The 22,413-nt window shown below is 36.1% G+C and overlaps 8 non-coding genes across 8 annotated transcripts; all 8 read right to left on the reverse strand.

Annotated features, from left to right (window-relative positions):
- Positions 1-7,170: 7,170 nt before the first annotated feature.
- On the reverse strand, positions 7,171-7,243 carry Trnam-cau (transfer RNA methionine (anticodon CAU)). The gene has a single exon. It is a non-coding gene; the product is annotated as a tRNA-Met (tRNA).
- Positions 7,244-8,007: 764 nt separating this feature from the next.
- Trnam-cau (transfer RNA methionine (anticodon CAU)) lies at positions 8,008-8,080 on the reverse strand. The gene has a single exon. It is a non-coding gene; the product is annotated as a tRNA-Met (tRNA).
- Positions 8,081-10,672: 2,592 nt separating this feature from the next.
- Trnam-cau (transfer RNA methionine (anticodon CAU)) lies at positions 10,673-10,745 on the reverse strand. Its single transcript has one exon. It is a non-coding gene; the product is annotated as a tRNA-Met (tRNA).
- A 303-nt stretch (positions 10,746-11,048) lies between these two features.
- On the reverse strand, positions 11,049-11,121 carry Trnam-cau (transfer RNA methionine (anticodon CAU)). The gene has a single exon. It is a non-coding gene; the product is annotated as a tRNA-Met (tRNA).
- Positions 11,122-18,310: 7,189 nt separating this feature from the next.
- Trnam-cau (transfer RNA methionine (anticodon CAU)) lies at positions 18,311-18,383 on the reverse strand. The gene has a single exon. It is a non-coding gene; the product is annotated as a tRNA-Met (tRNA).
- Positions 18,384-18,650: 267 nt separating this feature from the next.
- On the reverse strand, positions 18,651-18,723 carry Trnam-cau (transfer RNA methionine (anticodon CAU)). The gene has a single exon. It is a non-coding gene; the product is annotated as a tRNA-Met (tRNA).
- A 620-nt stretch (positions 18,724-19,343) lies between these two features.
- Positions 19,344-19,416, reverse strand: Trnam-cau (transfer RNA methionine (anticodon CAU)). Its single transcript has one exon. It is a non-coding gene; the product is annotated as a tRNA-Met (tRNA).
- A 2,331-nt stretch (positions 19,417-21,747) lies between these two features.
- On the reverse strand, positions 21,748-21,820 carry Trnam-cau (transfer RNA methionine (anticodon CAU)). Its single transcript has one exon. It is a non-coding gene; the product is annotated as a tRNA-Met (tRNA).
- Between the last annotated feature and the right edge of the window lie 593 nt (positions 21,821-22,413).

Raw genomic sequence — 22,413 nt, forward strand, 5'->3', positions numbered from 1 at the left:
AGTTGGAAACAACAGCACAACTTAAAATATGCAATAAAACTGGCTTTGTAATTTGCCTACACTGCTACCATCATATAAAAGCATACTTTTGGGCGGTAGCAAAAAAACAAAAGTTTATGATATTTTATTTATATTTACATAATACAACAACAACAAAACAATAACAACTACAAAAATGCGAAACTACAGTAACAGCTGTACACAAAAAACGTAAACCAAGTGTAAATTTATAAGTCGAAGAAGGCAAAAAGTAATATTGCAACATTAAGGAGAAGAAGAAGAACAAAATAAATATGAAAACATAAATCATTGAGGAGAAAAGGGGGGAATTAAGAAAAAAGAAAAAAAATAAGCTGAAAGGATAAAGGACAATGCATTTATAGATATTGTTCCTTAAGGAACAATAAACACCGCAATTTAAGTAACAAATTACAAGGCAGTTAAGCCAAAAAGGAAGTCAGATTACAGTTGTCTGGCAGCCTGCAGGAGGGCAGGCAGCCAGAGAAGTGCAGTGTGGAAATCTGTAGCTTGTTGGATATCGTGATAATTTACGTACTATAAAAATGGGATACACGAAGATACTGCGAAATACAAAATGAAAATATATAATTGCCCATTTCCATGCAAAATTACCTTGGTAATTGTAAAGAATGGTGAATTCAGGATTCTATGAGAAAACATAAAGGCAAGGATATTATTAACAATATGTTTTCAAGTAGCCAACAAAGGCTTACTACTTACTTAGCTGGCTTGTGACAGAACTTTCGTTCCATAAGCCGAGCTTAAAAAAGATTTCCAGGCGCGTCGGTCTTTTCGCAGTTTTTCCAATTTGAAAGACCATATTCGGCAATGTTATCTTCCACTTGATCTTTCCATCTTATTCGTGGCCTTCCCCTTTCTGCGTGAATCATCAGCTGGTTCGCTTTTATATGCCTTTTGGGCTGGGGCATCTTCATACATTCTCACAACATGACAACGTAGTCACTGCAGCTAAATACGTCTAACAATGTCGATGTCCGAGAATAGCTGGTACAACTCATGGTTCATTCGACGGCTATATTCACCGTCAACGCAGATCGGCCCATAGATCTTTCGGAGAATTTTTCTCTCAAACACCGCAAGAACTGCTTTATCTGCTTGCGTAAGTACCCATGCTTCAGATCCATATAACAGCACGGGTAATATAAGCGTCTTGTAGAGTGTGAGTTTGGTCTGGCGGAAGGTGGCCTTGCTCTTGAGTTGTTTGCTCAGACCATAGTAGCATCGGTTGGCCATCACTATCTTTCTCCGAAAACTAATGTCATTCGTTTTATTTTTGGTGGTATCAAGGTATATAAAATAAGCTGTAGTTCTGAAGTTCCACCGTTGGTCCGAGTCTACTGGACTTCTTGCGCGTCGATACCATCAGCTTGGTCTTCTCGCCGTTTACTGCCAGACCCACTTTGCAGGCTATTTCTTAATTTGTTCAAAGGTGTATGTTACCGCTCTCAGTGTTCGACCCATTATGTCGATGTCATCGGCGTAGGCGAGTAACATGTGTTGTTTGGTGTACAGAGTGTCATTTCTGTTCATTTTTGCTTCTCGTATGACCTTTTCCAGCAGGATGTTAAAAAATTGACACGACAAACTATCACCTTGTCTGAATCCTCATTCGGTATTAAAGGGCTCCGAGAGGTTCTTTCCGACTTTAACTGCTGATCTTGAGCCTGTTAAAGTTATCCTGCATAGCCGAATTAATTTTACAGGAATGCCAAACGTTGACATGACATTAAACATCTATGAACGGATAGGGCTGTCAAATGCGGTTTTATAGTTGACGAATAGGTGAAATGTGTCGATGTGTTTTTCCTGGGTTTTTCTAGGATTTTGGCGCAGAGTGAAAATCAGGTCAATGGTGGATTTGCCAGGTTTGAAGTCGCATTCGTATGGTCCAATAATGTCATTGGCTATTGGCTTCAGTCGTTCACACAGCACACTGGATAGCACTTTAGCGATGGGAAGAAGTCAAATTCCTCTATAGTTGGCACATATCGTCTTGTCTTCTTTTGTGCACGGGACACAGGATGCTGAGGTTCCAATCATTGGCATTCTTCTAGCCAAATTGTACTAATCAGCTGGTGCATGCTCCATACCAGCATCTGACCACCAGTATTGAATAGTGCGGCTGCTAATCCATCGGCAACTGCTGCTTTATTGTTCTTCAGCCGATTAATTCATACTCTGACCTCATCGTGGCTATGTGGCATACACTCATCTACACGTCATCTATTATTGGTTCTGGGGTATCCACTTCACTGCTACAATTTGATAACAGAAGTTTTTCAAAGTGTTCCTTCCAGATCTTCTGCATGCTGTCTGTATCTGTCACCAGGTGCCTGCACAAAAGCCTTCGGTTTGGTGTTTACCCGTTGGTAGAATTTTCGGACTTCATTCTGACTCCTGTACATCTGGATTTGCTCACGCTCACGTTTTTCTTGCTGTTTCTTCTTTTTTCTGAAAATACGTTTTTTCTCTCTCCTCGCATTCCCTGTTGCTACTGTCTGCAGGGTTGTCCTATACGCTGTATTTTTCATATCAGTAGCATTACGACACTCCTGATGGTACCATGGGTTTCTTGGTGGTGGTTTTTGGTACCCAAGTGTTGCTTTTGCTGCAGTTTGTAGGGAGTGGGCAATTCTCTGCCATTGTGTATCTATATTATCATCGGGGCAAGGGGTGCTTTCGTCAAGCAGTTGGGTAAGTTGAGCGGAGAAGGCTTCTACTATCTGTTGTGTCTGCAGCTTTTCGACGTCGAGTTTCCCTGTTACATTAGATCGCGCCTTTGCTGCTACATTAAGACGGATGCGTACCTTGGCTGCCACAAGGTAATGGTCCGAATCGATATTCGCTCCTCGGATCGATCGGACGTCTAAAACACTGGATGAATGCCTTCCGTCTATTACAACATGATCGATTTAATTTCTCGTTGTTCGATCGGGAGAAATCCAAGTGGCCTTGTGTATATCGAGATGCTTGAATCTGTTGCTGCTAACTACCAAGGTTTTTTGCTGCCGCGAAGTCAATCAACCTCATGCCGTTGTCGGATTTTTCTTCATGAAGGCTGTATTTGCCGACGGTGGAGCCAAATTTATTTTTCCCTTCCGATTTTTGCATTAAAATATCCTAGCAGAATTTGAATGTCATGACCAGGGCAACGATCATATGATGTTTCTAGGCGCTCGTACAATATGTCTTTGGTCTGTTCATTTTTATCTTCGGTCGGAGCATGGGCGCAAATGAGACTGATGTAGAAGAACTTCGCTTTTATACGGATTATAGAAATTCGCTCATCTTCTGGGGTAAATCTGGAGACGAGGTCTTTTATTCTCCTGTTAACCATAAATCCGCAGCTAAATTCATGACTCGTTTCATGGCAGCTGTAATACAGGACGTAATCATCTGATTTACTTACGCCATTCCCATTTCATCGCATTTCCTGTATGGCAATAATATCGTACTTCTTGAGTACATCCGCCAAAACGAACACTGCGCCTGTTCTGTACAAGGTGCGCACATTCCAAGTGCAGATTCGCAGATCGTGGTCCTTTATACGTTTGCGGGGGTCGTCCACATTAAGGGGGGTTTGGTTTTCTTTTTCATTGCTTTTTCATAGTAGGTTTGGTTTTCCGAGAGTGGGCAACTAATCCGACGCCTCAACCCATTTTTTATAGTTCTTATGGGTGTACTCGCGGCACATATTAGCTCACTATTTCATCGGGTGATGAAAATAGCTTCCCAGGTGGCACCGCAGGAAGGTCAGTGTCCACAATTGAGATGAAAGAGGGACCAAGGTAAGCCTGGACTTCGCCATGTTAAAGCCTATCAGAGCCGTTGCTTGGTATCTATCATCCCCTACGCCACCCCAAGGCCTGAATATAGGCGTGGATTTTTTTAAACATATTTTTTTTCAAGGCTTGAATATAGGCGTGGATTTTTTAAACATATTTTTTCAAGGCCTTAATATAGGCGTGGATTTTTTTAAACATATTTTTTTCAAGGCCTGAATATAGGCGTGGATTTTTTAAACATATTTTTTTCAAGGCCTGAATATAGGCGTGGATTTTTTAAACATATTTTTCAAGGCCTGAATATAGGCGTGGATTTTTTAAACATATTTTTCAAGGCCTGAATATAGGCGTGGATTTTTTAAACATATTTTTCAAGGCCTGAATATAGGCGTGGATTTTTTAAACAAATTTTTTCAAGGCCTGAATATAGGCGTGGCTTTTTTAAACATATTTTTTCAAGGCCTGAATATAGGCGTGGATTTTTTAAACATATTTTTTCAAGTTGGTAACAAAGGCGGATTTTTTAAAAAAAATACAATTTTCAAGTTCTTAACAAAGGCGGATTTTTTAAAAAAAATACAATTTTCAAGTTCTTAACAAAGGCGTGGAGTTTTTTAAAAATATTTTTCAAGGACGATTTCTCACCCTTATCAATTATAAATTCCCATATCTCCCTATTTCGATTTAATTATGCAATCTGATAAACATATAAACTACTTGCAATAATGAGAACAATAGAATAAACACAAATAAACAAATTGTAATATATGTCTTTGTATGTGTATATATAAGTGTGTATGTGTGTGTGTTTTCCTATTTGTTGTAGATAAATTAATTGTCATCAATAGATCAAATCACAAACATTTATATTACGATTTAAAGGCCATCAACACTCATAATGTGTACTGACAGACAGCCCCTTTCTCTTTCCTTCCCTCTCCGCTCCTCTCTCCTAAGCTCTTTTAGAAAACAAAGTCAACACTTCGTAACAATGTTCTCAATAACAAAAGCAATAGAAGTATTTGTTGATATTCTATATGTGGCAGAACCCTAAGGGGCAAATCAAACAATGCAGTGTGGGGCCAAAGGGTAACGAAGAACGAACGAGGAGAGGAATGCCTTCGAGAAGATGCAGCAGCAAAACAATAATATTTATTAATTGTTATAATGTGAAGAACAAACACATACACACACTCACACATCAATGTGAATGATGTATGGTTGATGTAAAGCGAGTAGCAAAATCTATAGCACATGTTAGGGGGGCAACATTTGAAAAGATTCAACCTCTAACCCCCACAAATGGCAGGAAGACAAACTGGCTGGCAGGCAGGCACTACAAATGATTACATAAATTCCTAGAATAAAAATGGCAAAACAAATACGAAAACTCATGTAAAATTACACAAAAGACTCATTGTCATACCATCAACACGACCCCACCACCATGATCCTCCATCCTTCAAATGAGACATCCATCCATTTCCCATTTACAAGAATCAGCCGCCAACAATCAAGAGACATAATGATTGATATGTTAACTGGTTGCTTGTTAATAATGTGTATATACATACATACGAATGTGAGTGTATGTGTACATCTGCATGTGTATGTGTAACTGTGGCTGATCTATTGTAACCCTAATGAATGGCAATTAGCTTGGCAAATGAGTTGAAACAACAAACGACCAATGAATGTGTGGTCGTAGTTGAAGTTGCCACTTCCATTGAGGTGCCATGGTGAGGCGGGGGTGGTGCGGGAGATAAGGGGCCTGACAATAGGTTAAGCAATACAATTGCAAAATTTTGTAAACAATGTTTCAATTTTGTTTGCGCCATGTTAGACTAATGTTGATACGTTGTTGTCTAATTGAATTGTTAACCGTATTGACAAATAACAAATTCTAAAGCATACTTTCAGGGGGTGAATTGAAAAATTGAATATTGTGGCATATTTAGTGGGGTTTTTTTTTTGAGGGAATTTAAATAATATTCAGATTAAAAAAATTATATAAATACACAGAATATGAAATAAATTAACCCATTAAGAGCCAACTGCCAATAAAATTAAAAATCATAAATAACTAAAAAAATGAAAAATTAAACAAGTAAAAAAGTGTCAGTCGGTGTTGCCGACAGATATATACCCTCAGCCTATGGTTTGCGGAGGTCTTCGCAATTAGACGCAGATTTTATTATTAGCTTTATATAAGAAATATGTTTTTATCAAAGAGGTTTCGTATTTAATGTTGATACAATTTTATAAAATATTGACCATTTGTGAGGGAGGTACTGGGTCCCATCGTTGGACTTAATATAGACTCCGTAAAGATAATGGGTTGTGCATAGTTTGGTTCATATAGGACATTACATTCGCCTGATATTGGATTTACAAATATTGAAAATTTTGACCATTTGTGGGGAGATACTAGAAGGAGTTGACCAATGGGTCCCATTTTCTTACTTGATCTAGGCTTGGTAAAGATAATAGGTTGTACAAAGTCTCATCAACATCGGATAGTCCGTTTGCATGTTATTATAAAATTAATTTTTAGCACAAATTTGACCATTTTGTGGAGGAGGTACCGGAAAGAGTGGACCAATGGGTCCCATCTTCAAACGTAATCTAGGCTTGGTAAAGGTAATAGGTTGTGCAAAGTTTTGTTCAAAACGGACATTCCATTAGTTTGATATTGGTATTATAAATATTGACCCTCTGTGGAGGAGGTACCAGGAAGAGTGGACCAATGGGTCCCATCTTAAAACTTTATCTAGGCTTGGTATTATCTCTACCGCTTTACGCTGTACAAATTTTCGTTAATAGTCCATCTGCATGTTATTATAAAATTAATTTTTAGTACAATTTTGACCATTTTGTGGGGGAGGTACCAAAAGGAGTGGACCTATATTCCCCATCTTCGAATTTAAAGTAAATTTGGACGAAATATTAAGATGTGCAAAATTTGAATGAAATCGGTTACTGCCTTCGAGAGTCATCATGCGCACCAGCCAGACAGACGGACGGACATGGATTTGGAAACGGATTTCGTCCAAAGAAACATGGGTCTAAAATCAATATTTCGATAAGGCACATTTTCACCGTATCAAAGAGTATATACCCTCATTAGCCTATAGGCTAAAGGTATAAAAAAGGCTTTTCATGATTTTTCTGCTTTATACGTGCCTTAACCAGAGTCCAAATAACCCAAAATTAAAATACACTGAAAACATATTTTTGTATAAGAATTTTGTTTCTCAAAAATGTAAATTTAACTAAAGTCGAAGCTATTTCCATTAAAATTAATTGAATTCTAATATATTCGAATTTCCAAGAAAAAAATTAATGCCCCGAGTGAGGCTCGAACTCACGACCTTAAGATTATGAGACTTACGCGCTGCCTACTGCGCCATCGAGGCTATGTTGTGATGCTGACAAATGATTCATATTAATATAGGGCAAACCAAAACAATGGATATGAGAATTATGAACCTTCAAAAGGAAATACTGGTAAATTAACCCATTTAGTGACCCTGGACAAAAAAATTTTACATTTTACAGCATTTAAAGGAAACATAAATTAAATAAGGTTTTTAATTTAAAATTAAATACACTCACAAGGAAGGTCAAGGATCCGGCTTAATAAGCCATAGTCGTTATAAGCGATATTAAATAAATAAGAGAATATTTTCGGGGCATTTGGATACTGGCATTATAGGCGATTTGTTGTTGTTTTAGTTGTTTTTGTAGCAGCTCTATTGCTTTTACACAATGAGCTGAGGTGACAGACCTCTGTCCCTCTGTCGTGCCCCTCTGTCGTGGAAACTACACCGAATTAATCGAAAATTCTGTGTCGTTTTCGACTGTATTTTTATTTTATGTGGAAAGGAATGGCAACGCCCGGGTTAATAAACACAGTCAACTTATAAGTCGCTTTTGTTGAAATAAATGTATTTGCTTTTATTTTAGCTGTTCAAAAATAATTTTAATTATTCAATTATTTATGAAACCACTGCGATGCGATATGTCTAAAAAAATATAAAAAATCGGAACATAACAAAAATATAAAATGCAAGGTTCAATAGTTCAAATTCTTATCACACCTTGTTTTGTTCATGCAAAATAAATGCATAATTTTTATTAAATATATTAATTGTGTTAAAGAAGCCAACAAAAAATAACTTGCCCCGAGTGAGGCTCGAACTCACGACCTTAAGATTATGAGACTTACGCGCTGCCTACTGCGCCATCGAGGCCTTGTTTGCAAGGAATTTAGAGGGTCTTAATAAATTTAAAGGTAGACGAGCTGAAGCTGTGGGTTTGTCGGTAAACGGGTGGAATTAGGGAGTATGTATCTCTACAGCAGAACCAAGCCGCTAAATTTCCGAAAAGATGAGTTCAAGGTTAAGACATTCTTTTAAATTTAGCGGTGGGGATGAGTGAAGGGATATGAATTTTTTATGCACAAGATGGGCAACCATGGAAACTATGGAGAGAAACTGATTAACCAAGAAATCTTTGTGGATAATTTGTAATAAAAATTAGCGTAACCAAGGGACATGGTATTTTTAGACGGGCTGAAACGCTAGGGTGTGTTTTTTTTAAATAAGTTAAAAAGTCAGAGAATAATAACTGAAGTATAGAGCCTTTACATGAAGACAAGGGGTCTTATAGACGAACGCAGAAGCCAGGATGTTTTATTGAAGAGGTGAAGACCAAATGAGACTTTATAGGCGGACTAAAACGCCAGGGGTCTTTATAAATTAACAGGAAGACTTAGAAATATGTAGTGGTTAGCCGAAATGCTACAGAAGGTTTATATGCGAGCCGAAAGGTCGGAAATTTTCTATATAGGCGAACTAAAGGCCAGACCAGCCTTTACAGAGAAACTTTAAGATTTTAACTGAAGGTCCAAAGAGTGTTGGTAATTGAGCTGAAAGGCCAGATTTAAAGACAAACTTTGAAATATGAATTTCTAAACCGAGGTCATTGTTCGTGGAGTCCTAACAGACGAAGTAAAGATTTTAAATCCCGGAAAGTCTATGTTCGAACATGTGGGCTGGAATTCCTGGATAAGATCCAGTTAATCTATATATATGATGTGAAGGTCTTTGGAGTTAACTTCGCGACCTAATGCGTCAAAACTGACGATTCAGGCGAACGATAGATGAAGAAGTATTTATGTCGAAAATGAACAATTATGGAGATTGTATATAGACCACAAGGGCCAAGGACTGTTCGACGAATTACAGAATTCTATATATACCACAAAAATCATTATTTATATACGGACTGAAGGCCCATAGAGACGGAAACATGATCTAAGGGGCTTAGAATACATTATAGAGGGCTAAGCAGTTCTAATGAGAGAACTAAAAGACTAAGCAGTTTTTATTGCGGAGCTGTCGGAAAATATGGTAATAGGGTTGAGAAATGGGCCAATAGGAAGGAGAACAGAATGGAGCCTGACTAGACGGCATGATTCGAAATTTCTTTGTAGAAGTTATAGGCAACCCTATCGGGCATATCGTGAAGCCTTACAGAATACTTAAATATAATAACTATGAGACACACTATAGAGGTAATGAATAGATAAAAAAATGCTGGCCTTTAGTAGAAGCGATCGAATGATTCCGTATATATGAGCATATGAAACCCGATTAAGAAGATATGGAGGTCTTCGTAGAAAAATGTCAGTATAGGTCTATGTGTTGACATATACACCATATAAAGGTCCCACCTAATTTTAGGCATTTCGATGGTCCCAACTTCATTTTCCAAGTACTATGACTATAAGTAGGCATTTCTGGTTCTCAGAGGATAAAATACTTCTTGGCAATAACAATATATGATACATGATTTGACATAGCCGACATATAATGATCCAGAAGTAATTTAAGCAAATCAGAACCTAGGACGTCCAATAATAACAATTTGCAAATATTTTAAATATAGTACATATTTATCTAAATAGGGACGTTTTTGGGCCAACAATTTAGAAAAAAAATATAGCTTTTTTTAACACCAGAATTATAGTACACTAGAATCGTTTTCAGTCGGTGTTTCCGACAGAGATATACCCCCAGCCTATGGTTGGTAAAGGTCTTCGAAATTACACACAGGTTATATTATTCGCTTTATTTTAGGTATGTTTTTATCAAAAAGATTTTGGACTTAATGTTGATCTAATCGGTTATTCAATTCGCTTCAAATAAAATTTATGAAATATTGACCCTTTGTGTGGGATTTAACAGAAGAAGTGGATCGATATTCCCCATCTTTGAACTTGTACTAAGTTTGTAAAGAAATATTACGATGTTCAAAGTTTGGATGAAGTTGGATACTACCTTCAGGAGTTATCATGCGCAGAAAGATAAACGTACGGACGGAAATTTGTAAATCGACTATAATTTGTCTGAAACGGATTTGGTCCAAAGATACATGGGGTCTAAAACAAATATTTCTGAGGTACATTTTTGCAGTATCAATGTGTACCCTAATTAGCCATGAGGCTGTGAATATAAAATCGAGCAGGGTTATAAATTACCATTTTTCTGCCTTATATAGCATAGCTTGTAAAAATATAATTCGATTTACGTCACGTTTCCGACCCTCATTAACGAAGCAACGCTTTAGCGTTAAAGTCCGGTCCACAATTTCCATATACAACCCTACTATTTTATAGAATTGAATCGTTTGAAGAGAAGAAGAACAATCTCTGGCTGAAATGATGCCGCTTCCAACCAAAAATGCCCCAGAAATATACCCATATATCAACCAGCAATATTATTTTTAGACTTTAACATAATCGTAGATCAATTCCTGAGGCCATGAGAGAAAAAACTCATTGCCCCGAGTGAGGCTCGAACTCACGACCTTAAGATTATGAGACTTACGCGCTGCCTACTGCGCCATCGAGGCTATGGGGCAACTGATACCAAATGTTCGACACACTGGCCATTTTCGAATTAAAACAGTATAAAATTATATATAAATTAACTAGATCTCAAGACCTTTTTTTGAGAACCTACACCCCTAGTTTATTAATTAGCATCCTTATATATGGTCAAAATGCTATACAGTATCATGGTTCACATAAAAAAAAAAAAAAAAAAACAAATTGCCCCGAGTTTATTAATTACCACCCCTAGTTTATTAATTACCATCCTTATATATAGTCAAAATGCTATACAGTATCATGGTTCACATAAAAAAAAAACAAATTGCCCCGAGTGAGGCTCGAACTCACGACCTTAAGATTATGAGACTTACGCGCTGCCTACTGCGCCATCGAGGCTATGTTTAGGCAATTTCCAAGAATTTTTAAAAAATTCTGAAAATTAGCTAAAAATACCCAGAATTGTAATTCGATGTTGTCTCAACAATTATTTCAAACACTCATACGCCTACGTAGACTAACCGAAAATAATAATTAAAATCATTCATACGCCAGCCGGGTCTTTTGTTGAACACCACCATATAACTCATACGCCACATTGCAGTACACCAACACTTTTTGTTGCTAACAATTAGAAAAAAAACATTTTAATTAAAATATAGTTCAACTGAGGGGAAAATTTTTCTCCACCCCTCTCTCTTGATATCATATTTTTGGTCTGCCTTGTGCCTATGTCTACACTGGCTGGAAAGTAGGTTAAAAACTTGACGAACGGAAAAAAAACTGGCACGTGAGAAATTTAACCTATTGTCATAATTTGCACAATGATTTGCACTTTAAAATCAAACGCACACACACACAGAGAGAATTTCTAATACCAAGACAAGAGAGTGTAGAGCTCTCGAGAAAAAAATATATTATTAAAAAAAAATGTTCACCAAAAAACCCCTCTACTCGACACAAACAAAATAAAAACTTTAAAAAACAAATCCTTGTAAAGGCCAGCGTTAAGAGAAACAATTAAAAAACACACACAAAAAAACTATAGCCTACATTTAGGCATAAGGAATATGTTTTTATGCATTTTGTGTGAATGTGTGTCTCTGTGTGTGTTAACCTCATACAACATTTGTGTGGCAAATTTTACATTGAATAGTTTTTGGTTAGGAATGTTTGTTCGTTCGTTTTTTTTTCTGTTGGCCCCATCATGTTTTCGAAATGATGGTGGTGAAATAGTTGTTGTTGTTGGTCATTTCACAAATGTTTTTGTGTTGTTGTTGTTGCTATTGCTGTTTTTAGATATTCAAATCTGTTCTACTTTGATTTTTGTTATCGTTGTTGTTGTTGGCGGAAAATGTAAATTATTTTTCTGTGGTCTGTGTTTTGAGGTCTACCAATTGCAATGCTTGTTAAAATTTGACGGTCAAAGTACCATTTCAAACAACTACTACTACTTATATATCAGTGGAAAACACACAAACATACACATTAGAATACTGAAACATATCTACAAATAGATAGATGGATACCACCACCATCACCAATGAATGCTTGGCTTTCAAGGTATCAATTAAAACTGCACTAGACTGGAGATTTATTGTTGTTGTTGCTGCTGCTGATTTTTTCTCTCTCAATGACCATTTGGGGTTTTTGTGGACAGTCATCACAAAAATTAATGCTGATGAGGACTTTTTGCAGATTTAAAGTTTGATTAAGGAGATGTTGAGAGGTGAAATGGAATGTCAATGGGATGAAATGGAAGAGGGTAGATAGAAGCTAAAAGCCATAATATACCAACAAACTAAAGGTGAGGTTACATCTATAGGCAAACTAAAGTGTCTAGGATTATCGATGGATGATCTGAAGGACCAAAACGTCACAAGAGACGAGCTAAATGGTTAGATAATTTTTATAGATGAGTTGAAAAGCCAAAGTTCTCCATAGACATTCATCTTTAAAAAATCTACGCTTATTGGTAAGACATTCCTTATGAAAATATGTCTTAAAAAACTTCTTGAGAAAAATTGTTAAAAAAATCCTGAAAAAATACACCTATATTGCAAGGATAGTCCTTGAGAAAAATTCTTCAAAAAAATCCACGCTTATTGGTCTGATGGTCCTTGAGAAAAATTCTTTAAAAAAATCGTGAACAAAATCCACGCTTATTGGTCCTTGAGAAAAATTCTTTAAAAAAATCGTGAAAAAAATCCACGCTTATTGGTCTGATGGTCCTTGAGAAAAATTCTTTAAAAAATCCACGCTTATTGGTCTGAGGGTCCTTGAGAAAAATTCTTTAAAAAATCCACGCTTATTGGTCTGAGGGTCCTTGAGAAAAATTCTTTAAAAAATCCACGCTTATTGGTCTGATGGTCCTTGAGAAAAATTCTTTAAAAAATCCACGCTTATTGGTCTGAGGGTCCTTGAGAAAAATTCTTTAAAAAATCCACGCTTAATATAGCCCTTGAGAAAAATTCTTTAAAAAATCCACGCTTATTGGTCTGAGGGTCCTTGAGAAAAATTCTTTAAAAAATCCACGCTTATTGGTCTGAGGGTCCTTGAGAAAAATTCTTTAAAAAATCCACGCTTATTGGTCTTCAGGTCCTTGAGAAAAATTCTTTAAAAAATCCACGCTTATTGGTCTTCAGGTCCTTGAGAAAAATTCTTTAAAAAATCCACGCTTATTGGTCTCCCAATCCTTGAGAAATAATCTTTAAAAAAATCGACGCTCATTGGTCTAATGGTCCTTGAGAAAAATTCTTAAAAAAAATCCACGCTTATAGGCCTCAAGGTCCTTGAGAAAAATTCTTTAAAAAATGCACGCTTATTGGTCTAATGGTCCTTGAGAAAAATTCTTTAAAAAAATCCACGCCCCTTTGTTCGGAATGTCCTTGAGAAAAATTCTTTAAAAAAATCCACGCCCTTTTGTTCGGAATGTCCTTGAGAAAAATTCTTTAAAAAATCCACGCTTATTGGGCTGAGTGTCCTTGAGAAAAATTCTTTAAAAAATCCACGCTTATTGGTCTGAGGGTCCTTGAGAAAAATTCTTTAAAAAATCCACGCTTATTGGTCTGAGGGTCCTTGAGAAAAATTCTTTAAAAAATCCACGCTTATTGGTCTGAGGGTCCTTGAGAAAAATTCTTTAAAAAATCCACGCTTATTGGTCTGATGGTCCTTGAGAAAAATTCTTTAAAAAATCCACGCTTATTGGTCTGATGGTCCTTGAGAAAAATTCTTTAAAAAATCCACGCTTATTGGTCTGATGGTCCTTGAGAAAAATTCTTTAAAAAATCCACGCATATTGGTATCCAGGTCCTTGAGAAAAATTCTTTAAAAAATCCACGCTTATTGGTCTGATGGTCCTTGAGAAAAATTCTTTAAAAAAATCGTGAAAAAAATCCACGCTTATTGGTCTGAGGGTCCTTGAGAAAAATTCTTTAAAAAATCCACGCTTATTGGTCTGAGGGTCCTTGAGAAAAATTCTTTTAAGAATACACGCTTATTGGTCTGAGGGTCCTTGAGAAAAATTCTTTAAAAAATCCACGCTTATTGGTCTGAGGGTCCTTGAGAAAAATTCTTTAAAAAATCCACGCTTATTGGTCTCCCAGTCTTTGAAAAAATATTCTTTAAAAAATCCACGCCTTGTATTAGGCCTTGAAAAAATATTCTTTAAAAAATCAATGCCTTCTGTACGCCCTTGTCCTTGCTTTATTATGCGTGCCATTTGTCACTTGATTAAAATAACTGTTTATAAAAATTCCTGGCCCCAGCTGTTCCCAACAAATAAATATATTTTGTTAATATACAACTCTCCTGGCTGAGAACATAATTAACAATATATCTGCATAAAAATGACAACACATTTGTGATGTGTGGATGTCTGTAGACGTATGAGTAATTTATTGCCAACATACCTAACGTGTATATCATACGCCTACCATACACCTCATACTTGAACCTAAATTAATATCAATCATGCGTCTCCACACACAGACACAACCCTTCATATGTACGAGAACATGTCATTATGTTAACTCAAAACTTTAGTGGAGACTTGGTCTCCATAACAATGCCTTCCCACACCACCCAACCTGCATGCCCCTCCCCTTCCTACGTTCTTCTCCCCTTCAAGTAACTATAAAAACGAACCCAAAATTACACTAATCATGCTACTAAAATTGCAACTGCATGTCATCAACCACAAAACTGAAACTGAAAAAAGGGAGCATGTGCTGCCATTCGAGGCAAACATCCATCATTCCCACTCTTTTCATCAGCCTGCTAACCTGTTCGTCATTCAGTTACCACCATAAATGTAATACACGCTTGGGGGAAAAATGGCAAAAACATTTTTACGTTGAAATTTTTATGAATGTAATTTTGCATAGCTATTGTTGTTGTTGTTGCTGCTGCTGTTCGTCGCTACTTCGTGGTAATGTTAAAACCGTCGTTGTTTTTTTTTCTGTTGGAATTTTGTTTTACTGGTCTATGGAGGGAATTGTAGAACTGCAATCTTCTGTTTTTGTTTCGCCATTAACTACCAGCCGTAATGTGGCCATGTATGCGATTGTATGCATAACTTAGCGAGAGTGAATGTTGGTCTCTATGTGTGTGTGCGCCTGGTATGCTTGACAACATTATGAAAACAAGTAATAAAACACATAGTCCCACACACACACAGCCACACACCGATACACATCAACATATTTAGTTATATTCATAAAACCATACGAGAGAGAGAGAGAGAGAAAAACATTTCAATGGAATTCGTGTTATTTGAGTGTATATGTGTGTGTTCGCGCACATACATACATATTTGTATATATTTTCACATAATCACAACAATGACAACTAAATACTCAAAAATAACCGCCACTACAACATGTGGACAACATAACCAACACACACACATCACAGCATCACCACAAACACAACAAAAGAGAAAAAAAATATCAAATACAAAACATCACGCTGTTACCCCTTCTAAATAAACTACAGTAGGTGTGTGTATGTGTGTGTCTAAGCTAGTATGGAAGCGTATATTTTATTCATAAGCGTTCACTTCGTTGTTGTTTCATATTGACATTTATGATGATGACGAGGACGACCAGAATGATGTTGTCGATGACAAGAGCGATAGAAGAAGAAGCAGTAGTAGCAAAAACAACAACCGTTTTTAAAGTCAATGCATTTTTTGTTGATGTTATTTTTATTGCTGCAATACGCTGATGCTAATATTTGTTGACGTACACAAACACACACACACAACCACATACACCATATAACACACACTGGGTTATAGAATTTGTTGTGTAAACAGGAAGCATTTGGTGTCTGCAACATGTTTTATTGGAATGTATTAGGGTGGTATGTTTACATTTATGGCGTATAAGTAATATATCCAACATGAATTTGAATAATCATACGACAAGCATGGATATTCAAAATTCTAAATATAAAGAAAAAACAAGTAACTACGCCTTAAAATTCGGCCCGGAATATGGTAGCCCTTGAAAAAATATTTTTTAACAAATCCACATTTGTTTGGGTCCTTGAAAAATATTCTTTAAAAAATCCGCAGCTTTGATAGCCGTTAAAAATATTCTTTAAAAAATCAGCAGCTTTGATAGCCTTTAAAAATATTATTAAAAAAATCCACGCCGTTTATAGTCCTCGATTTTTTTTAATCGACGCCTTTAAATGTCATTGAGTCTTTTTCAAATCCACGCCCTAATATCCTTCGACAAATATACTTTAAAAACTCCACGCCTATAATAGTCCTCGAAAAAATATATTAAAACCAGTGAGCGGAGTAGTAGGACGGGGCCGACCATACGTTACCCTACACAACTACCACGGAACTCTAACTTTCGGCGGATGTTAATTTCGAGCCTGGGCAATATTTCGTGATATTTGCACCTTCTTGAACGATTAGAGATCAACAACACCTCTTACTCACACTGACATATTTTTCGAATATTCTCAATATTCAGTACAGCCCTTCTAATTACTTACTTGTCCAGATTTCCTTCAACGTGGATATTGTTGTGATGTTCGGCTTCAAAACAAAAAAAAAAAAAAAAAAAAATCAAAATCAAAATCAAAAAAAAAAAAAAACAAAATTCATCACCGAAAATTATAAGCGTCGTCCTTGACCATAATTTGAATGTCATGGAACATTTCAAAGCTATCAGCGCAATATTTCCGCCCTCCAGTGTGGTAATGGGTTAATAAATAATATCTTAACGCGTAAACACCTGTAAATATTTACGTATAACTCCCACATCCGAGTACATATGACAATATAACTGGTATCAATTAAGAAGCCAACCACTCCCCTTTTATATACTATCAACTTATCGGGTATATGTCCTTCAGGAGTAAACATATAGGCCATAGAATACAAATTTTAAAATTTTTCACACAAAAGTCAGGGTCCATTTGACCCGCTAAATATTGACCGATCTTTATCAAAACAGGCATGCTTATCTTTGGCCCGATTCCCTTCTCATGTAAAAATTCGCGATGTTTGGGTCAAAATTGCGACCAGAAAATCATACAAAAATAAAGTTTTTGGTCCGTTCCATCCGCTAAATATTAACCGATGATTTTTACCAAAAACAATAGGGAAGATTGGTCCATTACTGTGGCTTGTATCGTGTTTACAAATTATAATTGACAGACGGACGGACATACATGTCTAGATCGACTCAGCTAGTCGAGATATGACGATTGGCATACTTAAAGATGGGTCTAGGACCAATATTTCGCTGCGTTACAAACTCTTGGGACTGCACAAAACTGTAATACCCTGACAACATAGTTGTGTAGGGTATAAAAATGCATTGCCTAAAGTAGATCTTGAAAAAACAAATATTTTTTTTAAACCATGCCTCGAAAAAATATTATTTTTAAAAACTCACGCCTAGGGTATCTTTTGAAAAAATATATATTTTTTAAATATTTGTTTAATTTTCGCCTATGATGAGCTACTATTTGCAAAAACATTTTTTTTTCAAATCCAAGCCTACGTAAGATTTTGACATATGAGTAATGTCGCTAAATTATCAATATGAACTTTAATAATCATACGCCATGAATGGCCACAGCTGATATTGATAATGTTTTGGTTGGAAATTTGTTACCCTAATATAGTAGATATCGGATATAAGCACATCTCATATAAGAAAAAATCGCATATAAAAAAGATTATCAAAAACACCGAGTTTATACTTTCTTAAATCCGATAAGAAAAAAATGCATATAAAAAATCTCCGACTTTTTTGAGTTTCTTAAACCCGATATCTACTGTAAAATGCAGAATATTGGGGTGTACCGTGATATGGGGGCTATACCAAAACGTGTACCGATAAATTCTGAACATCGTAGTAGTAGCAGTAATGTATGGGCAATATGTCAGATTTCAATCGTGATTAATACAGACAAACGGAGTACTTCCATTGGAGATTTTAATAATTTAGAAATTCTTCTTGCAGGAAATTGTGAATAATGCAATAATATTATTTTTATAAATATTGTTCTTGTATTGTCTTCTGAGTTGCAATTATTATTCTGAGCATAAAAAAATGAATGCCCCGAGTGAGGCTCGAACTCACGACCTTAAGATTATGAGACTTACGCGCTGCCTACTGCGCCATCGAGGCTATGGCACGCCTTAAATTGATGTTAATGGAAGCCTAATTTGTTTGCATACAATTAAAATAGAGAATTGTTCTTCGGTTCTAGAATAAATTGGGATATTTGTATAATCTCACGTGTGTATCGGCGGAGCAGAGGTACAACAGCGGACAACATACCTTGAAGATTTAATTAGGATTTAGATAGGTTGATAATATTTGTATAGGAGGCCGGCCAGTAGAACTTTCCCGAGTTTGAATTATTTTCTAACAGTGACTTTCCTAAAAAACTACTGCCCCGAGTGAGGCTCGAACTCACGACCTTAAGATTATGAGACTTACGCGCTGCCTACTGCGCCATCGAGGCTATAATCCCTTTGGAAATCGGAATAAAATTTAATTCTTTGAATTTTGAGATTTAGATGAAATTATTCGATTATTATTACACTCTGGTGTTCATTTTAAAATAAATAAACAATTATTGATTCGAATGTAATTTAATAGTGATATATGGAGAAATAATTCTGGATTATCAGTGTGACTTAAAAGCATAAAATTATGCCACCAACCAATCATTTCCTTTCTTTATGAATTATAAAACATAATTAAAATTAAGTATTCGTACCAAATACCGTCCGAAAATCGATATTTTGACCAACTACCAGTATATGCCTGCCTCCAAGACAGACAGTGACCCTCTATGATATAAGACCAGACGAGCCAAAGACTTCCCACTTGATCTGAACCAATATTATGGTTCTTACAATGATCTATTTTCTCTGTAAAACATCATGAATCGGAAGCTGAATTTTGTCAATTTTGGTTTCTATGCGGTGATTTTTTGCTCGCGGTTAAGTAAGCACATATGCTAAATGTGTATATATACTTTTTATTAGTTCCATTGGTTCCATCCGGAGGAGGGGGGGGACTCCTCCTCCAGTAGAATCTAGAGACCTTCCAAACATACCTCCTTGGACAAAAACTAATTGCCCCGAGTGAGGCTCGAACTCACGACCTTAAGATTATGAGACTTACGCGCTGCCTACTGCGCCATCGAGGCTATGATAAGGTTATGTTTTTTCATAATATACATAATTGTTGCACAGATTACACTAAGGAACAAAAAAGTCCAGCAATAGTCGATTTTGAAAATTGGGTCAATAAAAGGTTTTACTTCGATGTTTTCGAACGAACTTTTCAGAGCTATAAACAAATTTATGCCATAGATGGAGATAGGTGGATTTAACGAGGAATATAATGTCAATTTTAAACAGATTTAAAACAAAATCATTGTTCATGGCGATATTGCGGCCAAGAAACCTTCGGAGTATACTCGACAGCATTCCGAGAACAATTAAAAAAAAAACACAAACAAATGCATGAAATTGAGAAAAAATAAGCAGCACAATTTTTTAATAAAAAATTGATCTTCGGCCAAATTCACAATACAATTCGCAATATATAAAACCAGTGAGCGGAGCAGTATAGTCGGACGGGGCCGACCATATGATACCCTACACAACTTCGACGAAAATCTAACTTTCTATAGACCGATCTTTATCAAAATAGGCATACTTATTCTTTGGGCCGATCCCCTTCTCCATGTTTGGGCCATAATTGCGACCTCTTGAGCGACAAGAAAAACGGGAAAAAATTAGTATTTGGTCCATTTCATCCCCTAAATATTAACCGATATTTTCCAAAAACTATAACTATCTAGAGACACATGTCTGGATCGACTCAGCTAGTCGAGATATGACGATCGGTATACTTAAAGGTGGGTCTAGGACCAATATTTCGCGGCGTTACAAACTCTTGGGGCTGCCAAAGCTATAATACCCTGACAACATAGTTGTGTAGGATATAAAAATAAGTTTTCGGTCCACTTCATCCCAATATTATTATCTGATCATCACCTTGACTAGTGAAATTTTCAAAGGCCTCTGGAACGACCAGAAAAACGGACAAAAATTTAGTATTTGGTCCATTTCATCCCGTAAATATTAACCGATAGGGGTTCCCCTAAAACAATAGGGGTTCATTGACAAGAACCCATCCTACATGCAAAATTTCGTGAAGATTGGTCCATAACTGTGGCCTGTATCGTGTTTACAAATTAAAATGGACGGACGGACACACATGTCTAGATCATTTCAGCTGGTCAAGATATGACGATCGGTATACTTAAAGGTGGGTCTAGGACCAATATTTCGCGGTGTTACAAACTTGTGGGGCTGCACAAAGCTATATACACCCAAAACATTTCTACTACTTCTAGAATATTTGGTATTGGAAATATAACATATCGGTCCACTTTTTTTTTAATATAGTCCCCATATAATTGTACTTCCTACTATTCGATATTTTGGGAACCAAACAACCAAAGAGGCTACAGTGTACTATTTTGAATTCCCATTGGGTAGCAAATCTTCCTACGAAAAATTATAAATTCCTTTCAACATCCAGATATAACGATACCTCCCAAATTTTCATATTTTAAGAATTTTGGACACATTTTCCCAATTAATTTTGATTTAATTTGCGATTTTGTTTTCATTTGGGATAGGACTATCCCATAAGGGTACCACTTAAATATTAGTAATTTGGGGAGTTTGGGCACGTTTTTTCAAACAAATTAGGTGCCGATTAGTATTTTGGGATTTCATTGGGTAGAAAATGTCCAAATTTCGATACTTTGGGGGAAATTTTACACATTTTTCACCGAATAAGTTCTAATTAAAATTTTGAATTCTCAATGGGTTGAAAATCTCTTTGTCAAAAATTTATCAATGGAGTCCTATATTTCACACTTTTTAACCATATTGGATCTATTTTAATATTTTGGGTTATCAATATCGGAACACGTGACTGTAATTTGGCACTACGAGTTCATTGGGGCGAAAAAACACCTATTTTTGGAGAACAATTTCGATATTTGTCCATATTTTGGCACAGTTCCTACATTTTGATAATATTTTTGGAATTTAGGGACATTTTTTGAACTTATTGGTTCTTATTTGATATTTTTGGTTTTCATACCAAAAATTTACCTATGTCCAAAGGAGTTGCGATCGATTTTAGATCTTTTAAAGGTCCATCTGATGGTGAAGGGTGTAACATGTTCGACAGGGCTGAAATTAACAACTTTTTAGCTTTTATTAGCAATCCATTTATAAATCATGGTTTGAAAGTAGTAATGTTTTTGGGAATTTTAAAGGTCCGCATAAGACTCCGATTTATACCCATTGTCTGTGTTTAAAGATAAAAAAAATTGTTTCAAGCTCCAAAAAATTCAAAAATTGTTCCTGCCTCACACGACCTCTCCCAAGTATAATTCAAATTTATAAGCCTCTGATTATTATAATCATATTTTTTTTTTCAAAAAACTTATTGCCCCGAGTGAGGCTCGAACTCACGACCTTAAGATTATGAGACTTACGCGCTGCCTACTGCGCCATCGAGGCTATGTTTTTTCGCACATAACATAAAATTGTCGCTTACCTGTAACGAAAAAGAGAAAATATAATATTAGATTAGAATTTCACATCAGTGATGGTAATAGGAATACGTTTCGAAATCGTACCAAAAAGAGTACCGTTAAATTAAAAATATACATTCAACGCCATGTCCAACCAAATTTACAATTTTAAAATCTTTTTAAGGGACCCTCCCCATTTTCGGAGTCAAAATTTTTTTTCATTTAATTCAAATCTACACTGATTCAAGAATGTCCCTACAAAATTTCAAGTGAAAATCTCAAGAACTCTTGAAGATATATCCGATTTATTGTGTCAGCATCGAGTGACGGCTAAAGGGCTTCTCAAACTTAAAACGCGTTTTTCTCTTTTGCGAATGGCGGGCAAGATAACTCAAAAACTAATAACCCAATCGATTCCAAATTTTTACATGTTTCTCTGTGAGGGTATAGCTATCGTATAAACTAGGATAAAGCCAATCGGTGAAGATCTTCCTTATTTTTTAACTTGGATTTTGGTCAAAAATTGTCGATTTTCCAAAAATATTTTTTCAAAGGTCAGCCATTTTGTTAATTTTAGAG

This window comes from Musca vetustissima, unplaced genomic scaffold, assembly GCF_032173495.1.
Source record: "Musca vetustissima isolate MV318-11 ecotype Yass unplaced genomic scaffold, APGP_CSIRO_Mvet_v1 utg22057, whole genome shotgun sequence".
Classification (NCBI taxonomy): domain Eukaryota; kingdom Metazoa; phylum Arthropoda; class Insecta; order Diptera; family Muscidae; genus Musca; species Musca vetustissima.